Source organism: Chanodichthys erythropterus, chromosome 14 (genome assembly GCF_024489055.1).
Source record: "Chanodichthys erythropterus isolate Z2021 chromosome 14, ASM2448905v1, whole genome shotgun sequence".
NCBI classification, from domain to species: domain Eukaryota; kingdom Metazoa; phylum Chordata; class Actinopteri; order Cypriniformes; family Xenocyprididae; genus Chanodichthys; species Chanodichthys erythropterus.
Genome location: NC_090234.1, coordinates 23,187,845 through 23,213,697, shown reverse-complemented (window position 1 = coordinate 23,213,697; position 25,853 = coordinate 23,187,845). Strand labels below are relative to the sequence as shown.

Here is a 25,853-nt window from a genome sequence, read left to right as displayed (position 1 = left end):
ACATATTGACAATATGCTATGTTGGCTTTTGACTTTTGTTGTACGGACATAAACAGCAGAAACAAATATATTTTGTGTTTTCCCCAGAAGAAAGCCAAGCAAGTTTGCAAACTTTTCCTTTATGTTTTAGATAGCTACACACCAAATCAGTATTTAGTCCTGATAGTGTCACCTCGCTGAGTAATTCATAATGTGAGATGTGTTTGAGGAATGTTTTGACATATGCTAATGATCTCAGAAGATGAAGCATCATTGGCTGCCTGCTTGTTAGTGAGAGGAGACATCATTAGCTTGGCAGGCTGTAATTGCTTGACTTGTTTATGTTGTAGCTTATAAAAAGCTGTGAAATATCCGTCTACTCTTTAATGTCACACGCCCAACACCACTATGGCTTTGGGCTTTTTCCCATCCCCTCCTCTTGGCCTGGTTAACGCTCAGAGGTTCAAAGACCCTGCTTCGGCAGTGATTGCAGAAGCAGAGCCTCATCATCACAGCAATGTGGTAATGTTTAGATTCTTTCTACGAGCAAACGCGGTTCAATACCCCTGTGAATGGTCTGGAATCAAGAGAAGCACAATTGGAGAGAAGTTTTGAGGTTGCGTGAGAGTGAAGTGATTCATTCTGGCAGACAGAAACCCCCTCCTACGAGTCCTAAGAATCTCTTTCACGCGCTTGTTTATGCGAGTGCAGTATTTACAGTATGCTTCATTAATCTGATTGTTTGTCAGAATCCGTCATTTATGTCCATTAATTAGCTCTTAAACAAATAATTCAGACATGGATCATTGCTAATGAAGGTACTTGTGGATCCAAAGTATTAGGTTCCCCTGGGAGTGTCCTGATGGCTCTTTCTGGCATCTGAATTAGAAGAATATTACATTGAAATTGCATTCATATAAACAATACATTCAGGAATCATCAATGACCATCTAAACACAGCTAATGAGAAGCTCCAAAAACTCAATAACTTGACCTTTGGGTTCTCAGCCATCATGAAAACCCCTCACTACACCATGTTGCATCCTAGTTTGATCTATTTACCTTTATGATAATGCAGTAGCTTAGGTTGCAGACTCTTTTGTTAAACTTTTTCTTAAATGATCTCTTATTGAAGAACTTTACTGTTAAAAGTTGATGCAAAATACAGTAAAAGCAGTAATATTATGAAATAGTATTACAATTTAAAAATGTTTTGGTTACACTTTATTTTAAAGTGACGTAGTTACACGTTACTACATGTACTTACTATAGTAATAACAGTAAATTAAACCCTAAACCAAACCCTAACTCTAACCGTAACTCAATAGTAAGTACGTGTAGTTAATTAATATTACTCAGTACTTATTTGAGTAAGTACACCTTAAAAATAAAGTGTAACCAATGTTTTCTTTTTTAATATTTTAAAATGTAATTTATTACTGTGATGACAAAACTGAGCCTTTAGTATCACATGATCCTTCCGAAATCATTCTAAAATGCTGATTTTATTATCAATGTTGAAAATAGTTGTGCTGCTTAATATTTTTGTGAAAAAGTAATTTATTTATTTTTTCAGGATAGAAGGAAAGTTATGGAAAGTTCAAAAGAATAGCATTTATTTGAAACAACATTTTTTGAAACATAAATGTATTTACTATTACTTTTGTCAATTTAATGCATTCTTGCAGAATAAAAGTATCAATTTCTTTAAAAAAGTAAACTTTTGAACTAGAGTGTATATTCTGTCATTTTCAATTTAAGACATTTTAGACATTTTATCTTTTTTCATATGGTGTGTGAATTCTATTCCATTTTTTCCCATGCCTTCTATTATTTAGCTGCTGTAACACCTGAATTATTCTGAGAAGGCTATAATGAATGAAACAATCTCTTAAGAAGAGTCAGCAGTAGACCATTACATTGTTGTAACTGATATCATCTGTTTTCATGACCTCTCCAGATCTACAGCTGGAGTCTATGACTTCCTCTGTCAGGAGTGAGCTATGGCTAGTGAAATCCCCTCTCCCCGGATATGTTTCTGGGGCTGTTACGATAATGATCTCATGGGGCTTTTTTTTCTTTTTGGGCATGTGAAAGTGGGGATGATTTACATTTGGGGAGGAATCCTTAAACACATTCACAGACTGCTGATCAGTGTTTTTCGCTGGTCTATCCCATGGAACCATTACAGCTGGTCCGCTCTCATGTAACATAATGATTTTGTTCCTGAGATGGTGGTATGTGAACACAATAGTTTATAGCTAATTACTGTTGCCGTCACTCTTAAAAACAAAGGTTCTTCATGGAAATAAAGTTTTCATGAAGAACCTTTAATGTCCATTGAACCTTTCCATTGCACACAATGTTCTTTAGATTATTCAGATGTTGTTCAGACTAGAAAAAAATGGTCCTTTTGTAAGAGTAGATCAGCAGATATGTGATTAAATTTACTCTTGACAGAAGGCTATGAGGTATATAATAAAATATTAAAAATAAAAACAGGTAAACAGAGTGCAATCTTCTTTTTGTTTTATTTTACCCAGCAGAAGGACACCATCAAGTTGAACTTTAACCTTTGCTTCTTTAAAAACGCCCCACCCTATCATTGTGCTGGACAGCCATCTTAAATAATTCTGTCCTCAATGTCGCTCTTCCTTTCTTCTTGTTCCTCTTTCAGTCACATCTTTCTAAATCCACCCCCTCTCTTGTAATTCTTTCACAGCCTCCTTCTCATTCTCGGTGGGGGAGTCCATATGTGAGGAGGATATGAGAGGAGCTGGGGGTGGAAGCCCATTTAGTAGAGAAGCATGGCTGTTTACGAGAGGAAAACAGACCCTGCTGAAAGGACCCTTGTCTACTGGTGTGTGTGTGTGTGTGTGGACATGGCAGTTAAACCATTGCAGATAATTTGAAATATACTCCAAACTAGTGTTGGAGATTATAATGCATTATAATATTGAATTACTACCTAGAAAAGAAAGAAAGAAAAAAAAAAACTAATTGTGTTACTTAGTTACTTTTTATGGAAAGTAATGTTACATTACTTTTGGGTTACGTTTTCTAATCTGGGCAGGGCTGTTTGTTTTTTAATAAAAAAAATTAAAAAAAGCACACAACGCACACACAACACTTTTGCACCTTACTCCTAATTTCTCTTAACATTGGGGCAGGAGAGGTGTCAGTCAACAATAGGAAAACAAAGTAACTTGCATGACTTATTTGAAAAAGTAACTCCGATATTTTGTTGTAAATTTAAAAGTAATGCATTTGTTTACTAGTAACTTGAAAAAAGTAATCTGATTACATAACTCACATTACTTGCAATGCGATAACACTGCTCCTAACATTCATAAATGAAATGCTGTAGTGAAAATCATTTTACAGCAATTAAACAATGTGATTTGGCCATCTGGTGTCCAGTCTCTGTATTTTCTTTTGGATAGAAGCTGGGGGGTTTGGGATGGATGCTGGGTCAGGGTCACATTTCCTGCTTTGTGACTGAGGGTACAAAACTTACATCATATAAATAAAAAAGCCCAAATATTTCTCCCAAAAAACAGGGATGATAATTTCCTGTTGGTACATGGTAGCTGGATTCTAGCTGGTCCAAGCTGATCATTAGGTGGCCTGCACTCTTAAAAGTAAAAGTTCTTTAATTGCATCTATAGCCGCTTTTCCACCATCTAGCCAAACCGTTCTTGTTGCTTAACCGCTTCATTCCATTGGATCCAGCCAGGGGTGCGTTTCAAAAAAGCATCGTTAGACAACTATGGGCGTAAGTCCCATTGAACTCTATTGGTAACGATGGAACTTGCGACCACAATTCGCTTTGGGAAACGCACCCCAGTATGAATGTGGTTACATTTTCCACTGTGGGGCTGATAACAGAGCTCTTTGGAATGAAACAAATGTATCTGTCATTGATATGAGATGTAAATAGTGACCTTGTTATGGAGGATATTCTTTTAATTTTATTATTAACTTGTTTTAACTTCACTCAAATAGCGTGCTTTGCCAGATACAGAGAAACTGGCAGCAAGGCAATAGACAAGTGACGGGGCCAGTTGCACCAGCTGTGCGCAAGTTACAACGTAGACTAGTTTTGACGTAAATGGGCACTAAGTTACAACTTACGCACTACTAAATATTTTTGTGTTGCACCATTAAACTTAGTTGAAGCGTAACTCTACGTATACACTAAATATTTACGGAAGCCTCCTATCAGGAGTAACGGTTGGAATAAAATAGCAGACTGACTGAACTGCATCAATAAGCTCTTGTTTTACCTGACAGACTTCATTCTTTACACATATATGATGCTGCTGACATTTACACTCTCTTAAACATCATGTGAAAAGATTACTTTGTTAGACACTCTTCAACACGAACCTGTTAAACAGCGCGCCGCTGTGTGCATCGGTCCTATCACTCCCTATTGTGCATGTCAAATAAAATCAGTCATAATCAATAAATGTAATTTCTTATGTTTTTGTTGTTGTTTCAGTATTTATTTATTGATCCTTATTAATTTCGTTTCAAATACAGTTTCTGAATGTTATTTACATATAAAAACATTTATGATTAAGTAGTAGGCTATTATATTTAATGGGAACTTATTTTGCCTCACGTAGCTAACAGTAAAAATAAGTCAGAATGAAGGATAAACTGAAATTCACGGAATTTCAACAACTTCTGCTCCTGTATTTGAAGGATAACTGAAGGTAAACGTCATATTATGCGACTACGCATTACTTTACGGAGACCTTACGAGCTTCTAGCTACGTTCTGCCTTAAGAACAAATGGTGCAACCGAATAAAGTACAGAGTTAGTTACAAACTAGCTAGTAGTTACTAAGCCACTAGTGTGGACTTTACGTTCCAATTTAAGAAAGAACTTACGAACGGCTGGTGCAACCCTACCCAGTCCTGAGTGGCGACTTCACTACATGCCAGCACAGTTCAGCACGGTTGCCTAACCAAGTTGAGAACGGTTTGTAATTGTGCTGTACCACGCTCAAGTGGAAATATAACCAGAACCATTACGTACCGTTCTTAGAACCATTTGGCCCGACAGTGAAATAGCGACTTATGGATCCATAAAGGATCTCTATCATCCATGGAACGTTTCCATTGTACAAAAGGTTTCTTTGGGGAAACCAGAATTGTTCTTCTATGGCAGTGGTTCTGCTGCTGTTCAATTCCAAGAAACACACAGCGGTGTTACGTTAGTAAATAAATCTGTGGCTTTGAACGAATCAATAGAGTCAATGATTCAATTGACCATGCTCCGTTACTGAATGAATGAATGACTCGATGACTCACTCATTAAGGCAGTGACTTAATGCCACCTACTGGTGGTTTTAGTTTAATATTTAAAAGTATCACTTTGTTTTTACCATCATTGCATATTTCTCTATTGAACATTTTTTATTTAAAATATCATTTATTGTATAAAGGTATTTAAAAAGGTAAAAAATGCATTAAAATATTGTCCCTTAATGGAAAAGGAGTTACTCTAGTCTAAGTGGATGAAGGATGTTTAATGCCTCAGGGGGTCCACCACTCTAAAAAGTTTGGGAACCACTGCTGTGTGGAATCACTGTGAAAACACCCTTTTATAACCTTTATTTTAAAGAACGAAGGGTGGCCATTGCCTGATTCAAGCTGGTAGACCATCTTATACCAGTAATATACCAGCTGGTCAGATTGTTTTTTGTAAATAATGTCCAGCTTGAACTATTTTATGACCATATCAGACCAGAAATCATATACCCTACCATGTTCCAGCTACCAGTTTAAGATGGATTTTCCAACAGGAAAAAATCTTAAATGTGCAGTTTACGCTGCTATTTCCAGCCAGGCTGTGAACTTACAATTTTCCCATCAAGTAAAAGGGCGAGATTATTCTCAATCTGACGCCTGGGAATGTCTTCGTTGTGAAGCACTGGCAATCTGGTGAGTTGAAAAGACAAGTTTTGTTTGCAAACAGTAAGTGCGAAAGATGACTCAAGTAAATATTGCAGTGCCATTAGACTGCTAAGTGCTGGGAAGACACGTTCATTATGGATGCGGTTTGCAGAGTTGAAGGACATTGCCTGTGTTGTGTCTTTGAAGTATTCCAGGCTCCTCAAGAGGAGAGGGTAGATCTTTTCATGTCTCTGAATGAATGTGAATGGGAGCAAAAAAAGTGAGAGAAATGTGGAAGAGAAATCATACAGGAAAGAGTCTGACAACAGGTCAACCAGAACATAGAGCTGATCAATCTACAGCTGTAAGCCAAGCGCTTTGTTTACTTTTCTCTTCATACTCTTTTTCTCACACACACTCTCAAATGTATCCTAAAAGAACTCTGTGTAACTTGAGAAAAACTTTGTTTCAAAACCTAGTGAGCTTCCTACCTAGACCGCATTTTAAGGCATCATGTAAAAGCTGTTCCAAAAATGTGGCAACAACATTATGCTTGCGTTGCAAAGTTTTGTCTTATTTTCCAGTTGGAATATCTAAAAATCCTTGAAACAAGATGAATTTATTTGAGAAGCAACACACCATATGTTACTGCACTCGCAGATTCTTTCACTTGGTTTAAGTATGAACAAGAAATTTTTGAAAGAATCTGCCATTGCAGTAAGACAAAATACACTTACTATATTTGTATTTGTACTGTATTGTATAAACTAGTCTTATTTTCTTATGGCGTGTTGCTTCTCAAGTAAATTTCAAGATTTTTTATAGATATTTTTACTGGAAACAAAGTCAAAAAAGATATTTAAAGGTGCCCTAGATTCAAAAATGTAATTTACCTCGGCATAGTTAAATAACAAGAGTTCAGTACATGGAAAAGACATACAGTGAGTCTCAAACTCCATTGTTTCCTCCTTCTTACATTTGTTTAAAAGACCTCAGAAGAACAGGCGAATCTCAACATAACACCGACTGTTACGTAACAGTCAAGATCATTAATATTTACGCCCCCAATATTTGCATATGCCAGCAACATTATGAAAGGCATTAGACAAGGGCAGAACGTCTGGATGTGCACAGCTGAATCATCAGACTAGATAAGCAAGCAAGAACAACAGCGAAAAATGGCAGATGGAGCGATAATAACTGACATAATCCATGATAACATGATATTTTTAGTGATATTTGTAAACTGTCTTTCTAAATGTTTAGTTAGCATGTTGCTAATGTACTGTTAAATGTGGTTAAAGTTACCATCGTTTCTTACTGTATTCACGGAGACAAGAGCCGTCGCTATTTTCATTATTAAACACTTGCAGTCTGTATAATTCATAAACACAACTTCATTCTTTATAAATCTCTCCAACAGTGTAGCATTAGCCGTTAGCCACGCAGCATAGCCTTAAACTCATTCAGAATCAAATGTAAACATCAAAATAAATACTGTACTTACGCGATTAGACATGCTGCATGATGAACACTATGTAAAAATCCATTTTGAGGGTTATATTAGCTGTGTGAACTTTTTTTATGTTGTTTAAGGCAAGCACGAGATTTAAAGGGCCACACACCCTGAATCGGCTCATTTCTAATTATGCCCCAAAATAGGCAGTTAAAAAAATGAATTAAAAAAAATCTATGGGGTATTTTGAGCTGAAACTTCACAGACACATTCAGGGGACACCTTAGACTTATATTACATGGCACAGGGCACCTTTAAATTTTAGTTTGTACAAATTCTAAGGATCGTTATGAAATTAAGTTGATTCAGGTCTGTTATTATTTAATATGATTATTAATTAACAAAATATCCGTTTCCCTTGTTTTAAATGTAGTGGTGCGCTACAACTGACAGCAAACTACAATATATTTCATATAAAAGTAGTTCAGTCTGATAAAAAATGGAGTATTTCAAACAATATTTGTGAGGTGTTTTTATTGTTAGCTTAGCAACATGCTAATGTCAAACCCTGTTGTGCCTCTCTTGTGGTTCAAGTGAGTATAGCAATATTTTATGTAGTGAATGTACTGTATTTAAAGTTTTCCAAATAAGTCACTTATGAGGTTCCTTTTTAGTTAAGATGATGTCTTACAAGATAGCTACCCATTTAGACACTAGACTAGCAGCTCACTAGGTTTTGGAACATAGCTAATGTCTCATTTGACTTTGAACAGCTCTCAAAGCCAAAATGGAGCTTTTTGGTTATGTATTGAAGTTATTGTGTGGGTGTAAGAGTGGGATCTCTTTGTGGAGCCAATCAAAGGGAATGTCCTGTTATGTTAGTTGTTGTGTGCAGTTGTAGGCCGGGCCAACTGGGCAGTGCTGCCGGCCGCACCCCAGAGTTCAGTGATGTGGGCAGGGTGAACGCTGCACTGACCACAGAGGCCATAACGGGGCTTGGCACTTTTTCCATTCTGCTCAAACGCCTTGCAAGCAGCTAATGGCCTCAGGAGAAAACCTCCCTGCTAAAAAACATAGCTTAAACTGTTCTAAGCTAGTTAGCTGGTCTTGACCAAGCTGAGATACCTGGTTAAATGAGCGAAGACAATCATGTATGGTACCATTCAGTATGGTAATTTCAGTGACGAGCTTCATCATACATGCTGTCTCCACACATTACATCTATATTAAGGCAATATTCTTTTATCCTCATGTCTGCTCTTTTTTGTTATCATGAAAATCTTGGTAGCTGTGTGTTTTGGAACACGGTAGCTGGTTTCTCATTGATCTGGTGATAATTAGCTGTTAGACTATCTTAGACCAGCAACAAACCAGCTTAAAATGGCCAACCTGTTTTTTCAAACTTGGTAGCTAGCTAGCTTGTTCCAAAACAAGACAACACAGTTGCCCAATTTATTTTCCAAATAATTTCCAATTTATTGCACAATTGATTTTCCAACAGGATTCCCTTTCTCTCTTTCAAAAATTGCCCCTCTCTGCAGTCTCCCGCCCCCATATGTATAAGTCTCTGCACTGAATCTGCCCATGGGATGAGTATTTCACTTGAGAGGAATTTCCTGTGCTCTTCACAAAGCAGAACGGAGGCAGATAATAAAAGGCTGAGATGGAGAGAAAGAGAGGAAATAGGAACTTGGAGCTTCTTTTGATGCCTTGGCTTGGCTGACTAATTTACTCTAGCTAGATCTTCTCTTCCTTCTCTATATCTTTCTCATAGAAAAGTGTAAGATCATATTCATATGTGCTTGTGCAGGTTTATTGCTGAAGCCTGTTGACCTTTGACCTGCCAGGTCTCCACTGGTCATTTTTGGTTCTGTTTGCTCTCATACCCACTCACAGCACTGCAGTGTTCTTACATCACTGACTCTGTGCATCTCACTCAAATTGTAGTGCATTCCTATATTTGCTTCTGAGGCATTTATTTGCTTATGTATTCTAGTGGGTAACAAATTGAGCTGGTAATCAAAAGGTAGTAGGTTCAAACCCTGCCACATTTGCACCCTTGAGCATGGCACTTAACATTTCCACAGGGTTATTTCATTATTTTAAGTAACGTTTACTCTGAACGTTATTTGTAGAGACAAAGCGTCAGGAAGTAGGCCTATACTTAATTTTTAAATTTTAGTAATATTACTTTATGCAAAAGATCAGTGACAATGATAGAGCAGTGTTGACAGTTGGTTTGCTCTAAAAAAAAAAACAATTGCAAAATTAGTTATTAATTTATTATTTTGATACATTTAACTAGCATTTTAAACATCAAATTAAATAAAACTGTGCTGATCATGTCTTTATTTGTCATTTGAAATATTTAATAATGTATTATTTTACTGCTACATTTAACTGAAACTTTAAACATGAATTAAATAAACAGTTTTAAATGTTTGTTTTTTTGTCAGTTTAAAAAGCAATTTAATAATTTATTTTACTGCTATATTTAACTGCACAAATTAAATAGTTTGAATTATGTCTGTTTATTTAATAGTTTAAAAAGTGATTTAATAATTTATCATTTTACATGTACATTCAATTGCATTTTTAATTAAATAAAAAAATAAATAATACAAAAATTAAAAATTCCTAATATGTTTTGTTTATTTGTCAATTCAATAAGTGATTTATTAAAATATTAATTCACTGGTACATTTAACTACACTTTGAACTAATAGAAATGTCTGTTTATTTGTTAATTTGAAAAATGACTTTATTTATATACATATGGTCATTTTGGCTCTTGTCAGGCAGTGATGAACATTTTAATGTGTTCTATATAATATCATTGTAATGGGTTCATATGCAGACCGGTTCTGTAACAGACTGTCCTTTCGTCTGCCAAATAGAAATGTTGCATATCTGAGATTGATGTCCTGTCCATCTCTCTAGGAATGTAAAAGAATATGCATGAGGCTGGAGTCCATTTCCAAATATACAGGTTACACTGACAAATTTCAGGTGGATTTAACACTTCAGCCTGCAACTAATTTACAATGAACAGTAAGCATGCTGTGTTGATTTAGTTAGTGTCTTGGATATGTGATATGGTGCCACAAAGGCTTTATAAAGTGAGCCGTTAGAGTTATTTTATAATTAAAGTCTCACAAATGAATAATAATCATGTGGTAATGCTTGTGGGCCTTCTGGGTGTTAAATAGCTGCCACAGAGCTGTGGTTGTATGATATTTTCTCTTGTCATTTCTGCCATGTGGTCTGACATCATCCTTTGGCTCCTTGGATTTTTTTTTTCTTTTTTTTTTCCTGCAGCTCTCAGGCTTAACTGTGGGCCATTTGTCAGTCTTGATGTTTATCTCTTCAGGGCTAAATCTCAGAGACTGCAGGACTCCAGCAATGCGATGAAGATCCCAAATCCCATTGTCATCATTGTCTGCAGTAGTTCTGCTGTACTTCTTCTGTTTCACAACTAAACTCTAAATATTTTTATGCCACAGAGCTTCAGTTATACCTCTATTTATGATCCCATTGGAATGTTAAGTGAAAATTGGAATGTTAACTTGAAATATAAAGGCAGAAATGTCTTTTGTACAGCCTTAGTTATGTAAGCTTTAAATGTGCTTTAGGAATAACATTATTTATGGTTAATTATTGTTGTTATTCCTTCATTTACTCCCCCCACCAAACCATCGTAACAGACAAAAACAGTAGCCTTGTTGTTTGGAGTGACTGTGAATTAGGAATCTGTTTAACTAAAGTGGACATCTCTAACTGATCACACCAAGCTTAAGTCTTATTAATGTCTAATACCTGCTGATAACTTCTGACTGCAGTAATGTTGACCATCTGCTGTTCAGGAGGCTCTCAGTTAGAGACGAACTCACTAAAAGTTCCTAAAAAGATGCTGCCAAACTGGAACCTGCAGAATCCCATATTCACATAGCTATTACATAGCTAGATGTATGTCTATGTATGTCTGTATATACCTATTATTTGTTCTGTCATTCATTCAGTCATTTGTTTGTTCTATCTGTCTATCTGACATTTTATCATTCTGCCTGTTCTATCTATCATTCTGCCTGTGACATGCTAATTTGTTTGCCTTTAGATTTGCCTTTTCAGACAGTGACGTGTATATCTTTTAAAATGTAATTATCTAATTAATTCTGTGCTGTTGGTACCTTCCAATAATCATGAGCCTGGGTAATTCCATTTCTGAGCCTCAATGTTGAATGAAAACTAACTGGATAATCTTTCCAGGGATTTCAGTTGGAATCCATAATGTTTGGCCCATATTTCCATTTATGTGATTTGAAATTTCATGGATAACATCAGATTTGGGCCCTGTGAGCTCTTTCTGTGATAGCCTGAGTTTTCAAGTCCCTTTGACACTACATTTCTATATTTGACACATTTTTCCTTTCCAGACTCTAAACCACAAAGACAAGAATAAGCTTGACAAGACTGATTTTTGTTATAAATACGGCAGTTTCAAGAAACGCTCTGTTCCATCTCACTTAGCAGCTGTGTGTGGACAACATGATCGTTTTCCAGTTGAAATGCCTAACAGCGAGGGGACATCCAGCAGTCTTATGGGAATAGAAGAATGTTTTTAAGAGGGCGGGAGAGGTATCGCGGAGCTGCGCTACATTAGCCGTATAGCCACTACTCTGTGTGTAATCTTGTTATCTCACTTAATACAGCCGAGATATAACCCTGCCGAGAAACACTTGTTTGACAAGTGCTTATAAATGCTTTAATTACAGTGTGGCTGTGTTTGCATTCAGTGGTTACTTCACCAGTCAATGTAATGTTCAGTGCACTTCAGCTGGCACAAGTCATGAAATATTTACTTTTCCTCTTACTCAGAGTTAAATCGTAAGCTGTCCCTGGTGCATTTTCTTTTTGTGAGGTACAATTACTTCACTTGCATAAATTGCTGTATAATCATATCCAGTTTCATTTGAAATTATCTGCAGTAAATTATTTAAATTCAAAACTTTTTTATTTACTATTATACTGCGGATATTTTTGTAACTGATTTAGTGTTATTGCAAGTTACATCATTAGGTCAGTAAACGATTGGCCCTCTGGCTTGTCAATCACTGCCATTACATCATTGCCATTAACAACTGCAGATTATGAGTTACCTGCAGTGAGTCCGACATAATGAATCCACTAACACGACACAGGGAATGCCGGTGGTAAACACTCATGTTCCAGTACTCGTGCACGAGTTTTGGGAGACGTTCCCTCGAAATGAGCTGTGAAGGAGAGGGGTTGTTCTTACGCATGCACTCATTTCAGAAACTCACTAACAGTCTTTGGTCGACGAAAAGATCCTCTTTAGCACCTTTAATAAGTGAGTTAATGAATCATTCTTTTGAGTGATTTGTTCAAACATACTGATTTATTCAGAAACAAGTGAGTCATTCATTGCAGTTTTTTTACTATCGTTGAAAAACAGATACAAAAATTAGTCTTTTCAAAAAACAAGCAATTACAGAGTAGACGGCTCCGATGTCATAAATCGATCGGTCTGCACACCTATTGATTCATTTAGTAATGCTGCTATTGTGTTTTGCCTGAAAACACGATTGATGTGGATTTCTTTGGAGTTATTATCTTAAGTGGACAAAATAATTTTGTGTGTAAAATGTAAGTTAATCAGTATTGACTTGTTTTTGAAAGTGTTGTATAAGCAATGTCACACTCGCAATGTTATTGGTTTCTATTGCCGCTTTTCAATGTGTGGTACGACTCGTCTCGGTGCGGTTCGGCTCGGCTCACTTTACTTTCGGTTTACTTTTCCACTGCAGTTTAGTACCACTTCAAAGTGGGTGGGATTATAGACTGATATAGTTGCGCCACCTTTACTGCCGTGGATCCGTTCCTTGGCTTCAAACGAGTCTGCACCACATCTACTGACCACGATACAGCCATTTCTTTTTTCAAGTTGCATGCTACGGTCTTTTAAAGCAAGTTATTTAAAAAAAGAAATGCAAACAAATGATACTATGGTGACTGTCTATTTAAATCTAGCGGGTTTGGTGTCTTGTGTTTCAAATCCAATGACGCTGGTTGTGACGATTCTCTCTGACCAATCAGTGATCTGCAGTGTTTACACATCACATTTAGTATTGATATGGCACGCTTGGAACATCAATTGAGGTGGTATTTAAGCGAACCGTACCGTTTCGTACCATGCAGTGGAAAAGCGTCATATGTCAACGCGGCTGTGATTCAGCTGACAAATGTTTCTTGTGAAGATGGTAATGCTTTTTTCTAGAGCAATTTACAGTAAACTTTGTCCAGCTGCTTCAGAGTAATCTTGGAGTTTGTCTTGCTCAAGAGTCTTGTTGTGGACTTGTTGTGATTTCATGTTGTAAAATGTGGCATTTAATGATCCCAATAACCAACACATTTGAAAAACTTTTTGTGGGGTTGTAAATCTGTGCTGTCACAAACTTGCTCTGAAGTGCATACTTTGTCATATTGCCTCCTGCTGTAAATCAAGAATAATCAATACAAACCATATAAGACAGTATCTGTAACACATGTGTGACCTGTGGGTGGTGGGTGTGGAGGTGATTCTTTCACACCCTGTTAAGAGATTAAGGTCAGTGCTTCTACATATAAGAGCTTCACAGAATTAGTGTCCAGTTCAGGCACATTGTGGATCAGATCTGTCCCATACTTCACAGGGAATATATTGGGTGAACAATGCATTTGGAAAAGTGCTAATCCAGGTTGACTATAGGGTGGACCAAAAATAGGATCCCAAGTGACTACAGTAACTTTATAACTGTCATTATACAAAAATATTAAACATTGTTATTTTATATTTTGATATTAAATGAGTTTAAGTATTAGTACACTTTAAAAATAAAAATTACCCCAAGATTTACTCACCCTCAAGCTATATAACTATATATAACTTTATATTAGGGCTGTCAAATGAATAATCGCGATTAATCGCATACAAAATAAAAGTTTGAGTTTGCATAATATATGTGTGAGTAATGTGTGTAAATAATATGTATATATAAATACACACAAATTAATGTATATATTTAAGAGAAATATGTTATTTATGTACAAAAACAAAAATTATATATAATATAAATTATATAAAAATATATACTTGTAAATATTTCTCAAATATATACATGTATGTGTTTGTTTGCGATTAATCGTAACTTTCTTCTTTCAGATGAACACAATCAGAGTTTTATTAATAAATATCCTGACGCATCCAAGCTTTATAATGGCAGTGAATGGGACCCATGAGTATAAAGCTCACGAAAGTACATCCATCATAAACGTAATCCACCCAGCTCCAAAGGGGGTTAATAAAGCCTTCTGAAGCAAAACAATGCATTTGTGCTAGAAAAATGTCCATATTTAAATTATAAAGTAAAATATTTAGCTTCTGCCACACTGTCTTCTGTATTCAGCTTACGAAGAAAGTGTAAGGCCTCTTGCAATTCAAAATGCTTACACTACATCCCACGCCTTCCATATTCAACTTATGAAAAAAGTGTAACTGACTGTAAGCTTCATACTCATTGGTCCTGTTCACTGCCATTATAAAGCTTGGATGCGTCAGGATGTTTATTAATATAACTCAGATTTTGTTCACTCCTTCATACTGCGATTTGGGTCATATTCATACTAGGTGTTATATACTGCACCCTAATTTAAATGTCAAAATCTAGTTTGTGATGTAATCTGAATGATGTTATTTCAGTCTTTGTGAATCATGTGTTTGAACCAATCAAGCTCTCGACTTTTAGCCAGCCAGAGCGTGTGCTTTGTGCCTGTGCAGTTCTTATGTGATTGTGTGCGGTTAACCTGCAGGTATTGATTAAAGGCCTGGCCCAGATGAAAGCCCTGTTATGTTAATTAAGGCCTCGTTTCTTTTTCCGGCTCTGCTCTCAAGAGCTTCAGTGGTGAAACCCCCCAGCCTCTCTTTTGGTTTCTCTCTCTTCATCCATCCACACTTGCTCGAGACCAATTAGTATGTGTGGAGACTCAATGTAGATGTGCTTGCTGGCTGTTTTGGAGGAAAACTTGGGGGAAAGTCTTGGCAAAAGGCTTAATTAGAGTGTGAATACAACTGCTGTGTCATTTAGCCCCAAAGTCTAGATGCCAAGGTATTCCACTTTCACAAGTCACTTTACTCAGGATGGTCAATTGAAAACAGAGCATGGAAAAAATTTTAATGGGTGGGCCCAATAATGAAATTGAATTTTGATTCAGGTTTTCCATGACCGCGGGAACCATGAGTCAGTAAAAAATCCAAATATTACGATATTAAAAACGCAATGAAAGCATGTACAATGCCTCACTGTCTCCAATAAATTGTGCATGTAAGTTTTAACTAGATTTTTGGCATTTTAATTCTATTCTTGACTGAAACAAATGATTCATGATTCAAAAAACCATATTTCAAGTTTGATGCACAGTATGCATCTGCAAGATTTGTAATCAATGCATCAAGAAAACAAGTGAATTGTTACACCCCTATATTTGGTGAAAATTGGCAGAATTGTGCAGAAAGGATTTAAGATGCGGTAGAAATTGAAGTGGGTTTATTTAGGATGACCCACTTCAATAAATATTTTGGCTATTTTGCACATTCTACCACATCTTAAATCCTTTCTGCACAATTCTGACAATTTTCACCAAATATAGGGGTGTAACAATTCACTTGTTTTCTTGATGCACTGATTACAAATCTTGCCGGATAATATTCCCAGTTGTCGTCTCACAGTCAATGGCTTTGTTTTGGTGTTTTTTGTTGTTTTATCTTGGAATGCCAAAGGTTTTTTGGAAATTTCTTTTAAAATTTCAAATTAAATGTCATGTAGCCTGTATTCATGAGATAAATCTGACAAATATTCATGTTTGGAGGTCTAGGCACAGCGCTATAAAGTGCACGCAGTTAAGAGACACCCAACTCTGGATTAAACAGACAGATAATACATGAAAGCACAACATCCTTTCTGACACCTGAAAAGCATTTGTAATTTGTGCTTTAACATTTGAACAACAAACAGGGAAATCTCGTTCTAACTTCAGCTGTCTCACAGTAAGATTAGACAGTGGCATCAAAGACAACATGGTTTCTCACAAGAGAGGTAGAGGAGAGGCCTAAATTGACACTCGATGACAAATAACCCAGTTTTGTAAGCAGAAGTGTGTGATATAATGAATAAGTCAGACATGTGCGGGTCTCAGGTGGGATGGCTGAGAGTTTGCTCGTTTTTGACTATGCTTGAGGCTGTGGGGGGATTAGATCCAGGGTGCAGCTGCTGTTTGCTGGATTAAAGGATGTCTCTCCCCCTTACACTTACCCCGCAGGAGGCCTAACCTTAGGGCAGCTAGTCCGCCTCAACGCAGTCTGGAGTTAGTGTGGGCTCAAATAGCCATCAGGCTAATTAGGATTGATCCACCATAGCCGAGGCATGGTTCAGTCTGCATACATGAGCATCTGCTGTGGGGACGCTGTGATAGGCCGGTGCAGGGAAGATTATGACTAGATCCTAATTGTGAGGAGATAGATTTGTTGTTCTAATGACTGAGATAGTCCAAGAAAAATCTGGCTTGATGTTCAACATTTCATGTTTGATTATTGCTGGACAGTTGACACTTTCATCAAGAAGATTTATATTTAAACGTCATTTTAATATGATTTCATATAATGCAATTGAGCTATTCATTTATTTATTTATTTGTTTGTTCGATTAAAATGTTATTTATTAAAATAATATTTATTTATTTATTTTTTAAATGATGTATTTAGGTAGGCATTTATGTATTTTAAATAATTTTTATTAATTTATTCAAATAATATTTATGTATGTATTTATTTATGTAATAATATTTATTCATTTATTGGTTTTATTTACCCAAATATTTTCTCATCATGCTCAAACCCCTAATTTGTGTGACTCAATAATGACTGTATTTTCTGACAAGTATTGTTTGAGTTTGTTGATGTTGCAAGGCATTGCAAATGAATGCACTGTTTTGGTGAGATGACAAAATATTTTTCACTTTTATTGAGAAGTTCTATATTAACGCTTGTGAAAATTGAAAAATCGTACCCAGAATTCAAACAAACTATAAAAAGTAATACAATAAAATTGTGGCAACAGATTAGAAGCAATATTATGACTTAAATTCAACATTTAAAAATTGCGTTAGAATGAATCTAATCAAGTCCTTAAAATATTAGCGAACACCATTACAAAAACCCACAAATTGACATAAAAAGCAAAGAGTCAAACTGATCATCTAAATAAAACACTGATCCCCATAATAGTGATCAATAATGATATTTTTAATGAAATCTGATTATGTCACTCCATTTACAGACTACACAACTACCACTTTGACTCTTAAATTTACACTTAAACAATAAATAAACACTTAAATTTTACTCATTTTTAATGGTTGACATCTAAGGAATTCATTTGATTATTTCTAACTCAATTCTATTTGTTGAATTTAATTAATAATATTGCTTGTAATCTGTTGCCAAAATTTAATGGAATAAATATAACGTATTGCTTTTTACAGTGTAATACAAAGGGTTGTTGTGGGAAAATTTATTGTGTAAGGCAACATAATTTTTTATTTGAATGCTCAAACTGGTGCTGCTTTAGCGCTACATAAGATGTCTTTTAAAACACACTTCACTAAAAAAAATGAAAATTCTGTCATAATTTCTTTACATTCAAACCCATTTGTTCTGTAAAAAAAGAAAAAGAAAAAAGGTGCTGTTTTGTTCTTGATGAACTGTCCCTTTAAGGAGAACAGCTCCACCTCAGTTTCTAATAGGTCATTGTTGCAGATGATCAATTGGATCTTTTTATGTCTGGAGTCTTTGTTCATTAGACATGACTAAAATCTAAATTCACAATGAGTTTTATTTGTACTTATTTATTTTATTTTTTATTAGTGTTATTCTTTTTTTTAAGGTTTATTTACCCAAGTATATATGTCATCACACTCAAAAATGTTACAGTATCTGTCATTGATTCCAAGTGAATGGATTTTGTCAAGTGAAATAAACTACAGATGTCCCCTGCTAGGGACCAAATCACAACAAAAGACAGTCTAGACTCTAAAGTGTACTTGCTTTGCATGGCTCAGATGTATGTGTTTTTAAATTACCAGTGCCCACCCTCATCCTACTCCATGCGGCGCTGGCACACCACACACGGCTAAACCCATCAGACTCGCTATTTCAGGAAGGCAGACGCCCATGTTACCAAGAAAGTTCATGAAAATAAGCTGGCCTCAGAGCCTTGGAAGCTATAAGCATGAAAGAAGATTCATTCAGTGGTCGGGGGATAACCATTCATAGTGAGGTTTGCGGTGTGGTTTTTAGGAGGGTAAGAGGGTTCGCCAGGCTTGTATTGTGCCCCTCTGCCTGTCTGCAGTGCCTTCAGAATTCCACATTGATGAGATGATGATGGTGATGGGAGAGAGCATGAACTGCCAAAGGGGAGAAATAAATTAAGACAAATCTTTATTTTTCCCTAATGATGACGGTCAGCAAAAACATCAGCAAATTGAGAGAGAGGGAGAGAAAGAGAGAAAGAAATGGGCTGAGAATGATAAGAAGCCAATGTTTTCAAAGAATAACTCAACCAAAAATTAACATTTTGCCATTATTTACTCACCGTCATGTCTTTCCAAATCTGTATCAGTGTTGTTATTGTTAACTAAACTATTAATTTCTTTTTTGGTAATTGAAATAAAGCTAAAATAAAATAATATATTATATAAAAAATATATAAATATATAATAAATATTAGATAAAAAAAACTTTAATTAAAAAAAAACAATGAAATAAATAAGTATAAGTACTAAAAAACTAACTACTAAATGGCAAGCAAAATTACTAAAACTGAAATTAAATTGAAAATCTAAAAATAAAAGCTAATTTCAAATATTAATAAATATTATAATAATATATAAATAATACTAAAATAACACTGATCTGTATGCTGATATTTTTTCAATGGAATACAGAGGGAGATTTTATTTATTTATTTATTTATTATTATTATTCTACATTCAGCTATTTTCCATACAGCCACAGTTTATCGTGACCATGGCTGTCAAAAAAAAAAAACAAAACAAAATAAAACACACCAAACATTTTTTTTTTATTTTTATTTTTTTTTTTTAGAAAACAGCCATAGATTTGGCCATGAAAATAATCCAAATTATTTTTTATCCATATTCCATGTTTCATAAAAATAAAGGCATTATTATACCATCCATCTGAATAAAACTCTAAATCAGTGATCATTCTGATCCAGTATAAGATTTGTTCATGGTCGGTCCAGTGTAAAGTTTGTCCAATAAAGGCCTCATTCACCTCCACTAGTGAACAGAGAGCTGCTTGGAGGACTTACTGCATTGGGATGAGTCATTTGGGAGGGAGTCTTTATTGAGGCCATCTGAACACCAGCTACTGTCAGATTGCCCGTCAAAGTTTCCTGTCTTCAGTGTTCTGGTATTTCATATGGTCTGTGACAGTTGTGGCCAACTGGGGGAAGAGATCACTTCTGTACAGCAGAAAAAAACTAAGTTAAGATGAAATAGATGTTAGGTTAGATTTCCTTGCTTTGTTTAACCAACATGGAAGTTTAAGAAGCCACTTAACGCATGCTTTCAAAAATATTCTATATACAGTTGGAGTACAGTAGAGTTGGAACTCCTTAACAGATATAGTATTACTGCAATCAGTTTCTTATTGATTCAAGTACAGTTCTGAAGGCTTTAAATGTCGTTGTCCTTCCCCTTCTGGAAATTTGCCACAGTTCTTGTACAGTCAGTGTACTGAAACAATTTGCACTCAGAAATTGCTAGTGAATTTGACAATTGATTATAAAGAAATGGCAAGTAACATTAAAGGTGCCCTAGAACCAGTTTTAACAAGATGTAATATAAGTCTAAGGTGTCCCCTGAACGTGTCTGTGAAGTTTCAGCTCAAAATACCCCATAGATTTTTTTTATTCATTTTTTTTTTAACTGCTTATTTTGAGCCATAATTATAAATGTACCGATTCAGGCTGCGGCCCCTTTAAATCTCGCGCTCCCCGCCCCAGAGCTCTCGACTGCCTTAACCAGCATAAACAAAGTTCACACAGCTAATATAACCCTCAAAATGGATCTTTACAAAGTGTTCGTCATTCATGCTGCATGCATGCATCGGATCATGTGAGTATTGTATTTATTGGATGTTTACATTTGATTCTGAATGAGTTTGAGGCTGTGCTCCATGACTGGTGGCTAAAGCTAACATTACACACTGTTGGAGAGATTTATAAAGAATGAAGTTGTGTTTATGAATTATACAGACTGCAAGTGTTCAATAATGAAAATAACGACAGCTCTTGTCTCTGTAAATACATTAAGAAACGATGGTAACTTTAACCACATTTAGCAGTACATTAGCAACATGCTAACTAAACATTTAGAAAGACAATTTACAAATATCACTAAAAATATCATGTAATCATGGATCATGTCAGTTATTATTGCTCCATCTGCCATTTTTCGCTATTGTCTTTGCTTGCTTACCTAGTCTGATGATTCAGCTGTGCACATCCAGACGTTAATACTGGCTTGTGTAATGCCTTGAACATGAGCTGGCATATGCAAATATTGGGGTCATACATATTAATGATCCCGGATGTTACGTAACAGTTGGTGTTATGTTGAGATTTGCCGGAGTTTTTCGGAGGTCTTTTAAACAAATGAGATTTACATAAGAAGGAGGAAACAATGGAGTTTGAGACTCACTGTATGTCATTTCCATGTACTGAACTCTTGTTATTCAGCTATGCTGAAGTAAATTCAATTTTTCATTCGATGGCACCTTTAAATTAAAGGGATAGTTCACCCAAAAATGAAAATTATCTTATGATTTACTCAACGTCAAGCCATCCTAGGTGTATGTGACTTTCATCTTTCAAATGAACATATTATTTATTATAACTCTTTAATATTTAATATTATCCTGGTTCTTCAAAGCTTAATAATAGGAGTGAATGGGAGGTGAGATTTTGAAGCCCAAAAAAGTTGCACCATAAAAATAATCCATACGACTCCAGGAGGTTAGTAAAGGCCTTCTGAAGCGAAGCGAGGGGTTTTTCCGTATGGACTCCGTATGTGCTTTTTTTGGCTTCAAAATCTCGCCCCCCATTCACTCCTATTATAAAGCTTGAAAGAGCCAGGAGATTTGAAAGAAGATAATCATATACACCTGGGATGGTTTGAGGGTGAGTAAATCATGGGATGATTTTCATTTTTTGGTGAACTAACCCTTTATATATGACATTTTTAAGTAGAAAAACTGAAATAGTATTTTCTTATATAACATACTTAAATGATTTTATTCATAACTTTCAAACTTTCAATGTAGTATTTGTAAAAAAAAAAAAAAAAAAAAAAAAAGCCATGTTAGCCACTACAAAAACTAAAGAGATCTGCAGGCCGTTCACATTCACAGACTAGAAATATCTTTACAGGGTTGCTTCCAAGATGGTCACCAAGTGGACTGACATGCATTAAAAGGGACTTTGGTTTGATGCTAACTTCTTTACCAGTTGCTTGAGTTTGGGACAGGGCTACATGTTTGACTGAACAATATCAGATTGAGGGCACAGCGCAATGGGTGGTAGGAGTGTTTGGGGAAACCTTTTTGGAAACTATCATTATCATTTTCATTTACAATATAGAGATACTGCATTATAGATAGATCATTTCCTTTATGCAATGTCATTCTTTACATTTGCACTCCTTTTATGTAGCCTCAGAGCATCTGAGCTCATAGATTCATAAATTTTTTACTCCTGCTCTTGCTTACAGTGTATCAGGCTGTTAATTATATTACCATCTTTGTAACACACACACACACACTCGCTCTTTCTCGCTCTCTCTCTCTCACACACACACACACGCACGCACGCACACACAGCCCTACCCCTCGCTCATACCACTCTCCCACTTGCTGGAAGGTGGCAGTATGAAAGACGCATGCTAAACTCACACATGTGTCTCTGGCCATTGATGAGGAACGTGTATTGTAGCTGCCGAGGTCACGTGACTGAAACGAGGGAACTCTGAGGACACCTTGAGCTCACCTGCCACATTTCTTTCCCCTTTGTCTCTCTCTCTCCAGGTCCATCTGTGGTTCTCGCTCTTCCTCTGTGCTACACGCTAAAGAACAGGATCCTACACGCAGATCTCATCAGGTAGGCTCTTTATTCCTTTTATCTCGCTTTTCTTTCAGTCTCCCTCCTGTTCTCTTCCTCCCTGCTCGCTGTGCTGCAGAGATGCTGCGTCATTGTGTGTAACGGTCTGGCACATAAGGTGAGTGAGAATCTCACAGGCTGATATGGGCAGTACCGGCATTTTGACACTCCTCTATGTCTTTACATTTCTTCCTTTTTCAGCTTTTATCAGCCTCTTTCATTATTTTGTGAATTGACATTTTATTGATGATGTATTGCCTGGACATTTTCCTGCAGTTTTTGAGAATCAGTGTACCTGTTAACTAGCATGCTGAACACATTGAAGCAGACGTGGATTATGCGTTGTCATGTAATTTTGTGTCTGTGTGTTTGCCGGTCGGGTTAACATGCTTATTGGAGTCATGGTGACGTGATGGTGCCTGTCTAGACACCTGCCATTAGGTTCAACCCAGACTGTCCAGGTACATAACAGTGATGCTGGCAGTAATTTAGTGATGGTGTGGGTCCCCAGGGGTGGGTGATGTAACTAAAATACTTTATCACAGTATGAGTAATTGTATTTTATAGTAATATACAGTTACCATGATAATATATTCTATACTTTCAGCTGAAAATTGAACAGCATTTTCACACATGAATTGGCACCTCTGAGTCCAAATCTTAAAGGGTTAGTTCACCCAAAAATGAAATTTACTCACCCTCATGTTGTTCCACAACCTTAAGACCTTTGTTCATCTAATAATGAGCCAGCATTCGGATGTAAACAAGGAAGCCTGAAATGAGTTCTCTAGGTATGACAACGGTTCAAATTATTGAATGAAGTCGTTATTTTTGTTGTGTTTTTACGCATAAAAAGTATTTTCACTATTTTAACCATGCTTTTAACTACCTTTCTGGATGTCAAAAGGTGCAATGACATTGCTTCCTATGTGTGGATTAGATACCCTCGGATTTCATCAAAAATATCATAATTTGAGTTCCGAAGGTGAACGAAGGTCTTACGGGTGTGGAACGACATGAGGGTGAGCACTTAATGACAGAAATTTCATTTTTGGGTGAATTAACCCTTTAAATTCCCTGTGAACCGGAAGTTGCAACCGACTTTACTTCAGAATATTGAATAGAGGGCAGGGCTTTATTTTAGCACCTCCTCTCAATCCCTCGCTCATAGCAGACTGACAGTTGGAGGGGAGTGGTTAAGGAAATTCAACACAATCTGTCAAAGTGACGTCACTGGAGAGCTGAAGCAAATTTTTTGATTTTGATTAAAGATTATCACAACAAAATATTTTTTCCCTTTGTATTAATTTGCATGGATTAATTGTTCACCGCAAGACTAGTAATGTACGCTAACAAAGTAAATAGGGTCAATTTTGATTTCATGACTTTAAATTCATTGAAACTCTTTGGGATATGCTGGAGTACACTTGACAGAGTGCTTGATTCTTGCTTTGTCAAATTTACTGTCAAATTTATTGGACACCAACCAATGTAAGGTATGTGCCACAGCTGCCCTAAGATAACAGTATTGGTGATTACCAAAATCATTTTTTTATGTTTCTGTAATGGTTAATCCACTCCAGTATGTGTAAGCCCTTTAGTCACAGTAATGTTTCTAATGCTGAAATATAATTATTATTGGGATTTAAAGGATTCAAAGATAGATCACACAAAAGTTTCATCAAAAGTAAGTCTTTTGGAACAGCTAGAAACTATTTGGAAGTCAATAACAACAGAGACTGTGGAAAAGTACAAAAAACAATGCCAGCAAGAATGCAAGCTGTTATCAAGGCCAAAGAGGCCATACAAAAATAAATAAATAAAAATATAAAAATAAATAAATATATATACATAAATATATATACATATACATAAATATATAATAAATAAATATATAATTATAAATATATTTATATATATTTTATATATAAATATATAAAAACACAGTTCGTATGTACGGGAAGAAGGGAACTTTAATTCAAAATAAACAAATACAAAACGAAAGTAACATAACAAACATAACAAAACATAAAATAAAATCCAGGCCTGGTCCTCTCTCGTCCTTCACTGTCGTCGCTCCTCCTTTTATGCTTCCGGAGCTCCTCCGTGAGAGATTCGAGACCGGTGCAGCACGCAGCTGAAGCTCATTATCACTAGCATCACCTCATGGCTCTCTACCACCTTGCTCATCACAATATATAATATATTTAATTTAGAATATATAAAAAAATATTTGTATGTGTGTATATGTGGTTATTTTGTGTGAATAAAGACTATTTAGTTGTTTCAGTTTGTTATTTGCCTAATAAATTGTTTTAAACAAGTCTATATATATAAAGCTTGGTGGCATGACAGCATTTAATGTGCAAAGGCATAAAACACACACACACGCCCACATATTTGTGTGTGTGTGTGTGTGTGTGTGTGTGTGTGTTTTATGCCATTGCACATTAAATGCTATCATGCCACCTAGCTGTATGGTTTGCAGTACACATACTGTAGGGCTGCCTGATCTCAAAATCCCACTAGAGACCATTTCATCACTGAAGTATTGCGGAAAAGAAGTTGACAAAGGAATTCTTGGTTTATATTGTTCTTAAATGCCATATTTTTCCTTTGCCCACTCCTTTCCCAAATCTTCTCCCCCCTCACCTGTTGTGGTCATGACAGAAAGCATGTGCCAAATGCAACATGACCTTTTCTCATCCATTTATCCATGTCCCTCAGCACCCCGCTGTGTCTGTGCTGTTTAAGGTCACGATACAGGTGACTGTAGTCTTCATGCATCAAGCCAGACGGCCAGTGAAGCACAAGAGCTGCGTTTTGTCTGCTGTCTATCCCTCTCCTGGAGTGCTGTAATGGCAGAAAGCTGCCTGACATCAGTGGCTTGATACAGGAACCAACTGCTGTCCTCAGTGACATCGACTGCTGCATTGAAGCACAGCCTAGTCTGAAATAAAAGGACAAGGCAGCAATTACTGTTATATATGTACAATATTATTATGTATATTGAAAAAATAATGCACAGTTCTTTTGATTATCATTAATCTACATGAATATAGGATTATGTGAGTGCACAGCCCATAAAGCTCCATTGAAGTTCTGAATCTTAAGCACATACTTTTGTTTTTTAATGGCAAAAAATATAGATGACCAATCATTCAATCAGTGTTATTAGTAACTGATAGTATTTGAATAAAACACATCAATGGGCAGAGTAC

General features: G+C 36.0%; 1 protein-coding gene across 1 annotated transcript in view; it reads left to right on the top strand.

The window, feature by feature from the left end:
• The window catches only part of map2 (microtubule-associated protein 2), a 130,201-nt gene that overhangs the window by 27,714 nt on the left and 76,634 nt on the right, over positions 1–25,853 (top strand). Inside the window, exon 2 of the mRNA XM_067408733.1 lies at positions 22,560–22,632. The gene's annotated coding sequence lies outside the window, so the exon portion shown is untranslated. The remainder of the gene's footprint in view (positions 1–22,559; positions 22,633–25,853) is intronic.